We start from the raw sequence: 1,471 nt of genomic DNA on the forward strand, positions 1-1,471 counted from the left end.
AGCACAATGCATTATTTATGAAGTAGAGATGGTCAAGGTACTTCACATAACACTGATGATGCTAATGACTGCAATACAGAATGAATTTATTTGTGTTCAGGTTTTGTTAAAACTCCATGACTTTGAGAGCTACAGTGCACTCTTAAGAAATTTTGAAGTATCACTAAATGGAGAGAACATAGAGAGAAAAGCAGCCACTAAGAGCATATTGACTGTCTCTGGGTGTCTTCCTGCACCATTGACTGCACTCAGCAGGTTGATGAGTGGAGGAGCTGTTTGGCTTCTAGGTTTGGACTGAGGTCATTGTCCGGGCTTTCATGTCTTCAATAGCTGCAGGCTCCCTGCTGAACCTACTTGATATTCAGTTTTTCTCTCTCACTTCATCCTTTTGAAACCAACAAGCTTCAGCCAGATAGCTCCAGTAACTATTACAACTCCTTGAACTGAATTTTTGCAACAAATTTACCACAGCCTTATCAGGATGATTCAAAATACTGCTACATAGTTCCTTTTTAACATGTCCCTTTGTCTGGACTTGCTGAAGAATGAGCTGAGGGAGGTGCAACTACCCACATATGTATGGGAGTAAATGCCAGAAATAACATAGCTCACAGAGGAAATAAAGCTCAAATTAATTTATGTGGATATTATTGACCTGCCTGGATAGGGTCCCATATAAACAATGGAACAACTTTAAATCTAGGATATCGTGTCACTTCAGTTCTTCCATGCGATTTTGTAATACTATAATTCCTTAAGCTGCTATGAAAGTTGCAGTGCCCCATATTTTTCCATGGATTTTTACATTTTGTACACGTATGTTGGAGTTTGGAAATTTGTAAATTGCATTCAAAGAATAAATACCACGCGGCTACAGTAGAGGAAGTACAGTAGTCTTGTATTCGTTTTACCAAGACACCATCGCCATACTGTAGCGGCTCAGTCTCTCGGTCTGTGTGTATGGGCTGTTTGCTCGGGTTGTAATTGTGCTGGGAGGGAATAATGAAAGCGCCACCTTGCTTGCTTTACATCCGGACCGTGACATCATCGCCTCTCGGGTTTCAGTGTGTCTACTACGGGCGCACGCGGCGCAGCAGTCAGCGCGAGTACGTGAGAGCACAGCAGCAGCAGCGGACTTGGCGCACTTCACACACACAAACACACACACGCGCTTCTTCAAAGTAACAAGAAACTGACGTCGTAACATCTGACGTTCACATTTGGATAAAACTGTTGCGTGTTTTTCTGCACGCTTTCCTGGCCCATTTGATTCACCGCGATTGTTTAACTGCCTGGACATTAATGGAAGACTGGTCATTGTAAGTAGAAAAGCCTGCAGTGCTGTTGATGTGTGCGACATACATTGAGCGTGGTTTGCTCCTTACGCGATTATAATTTAGGTGTTTGGTGTGTTTAATTGTGCTGACGGTAATGGTTGATGCTATCAAAAGGCAGTTTGGATGCAGCCCTT

This window comes from Micropterus dolomieu, linkage group LG22, assembly GCF_021292245.1.
Source record: "Micropterus dolomieu isolate WLL.071019.BEF.003 ecotype Adirondacks linkage group LG22, ASM2129224v1, whole genome shotgun sequence".
Taxonomy (NCBI): domain Eukaryota; kingdom Metazoa; phylum Chordata; class Actinopteri; order Centrarchiformes; family Centrarchidae; genus Micropterus; species Micropterus dolomieu.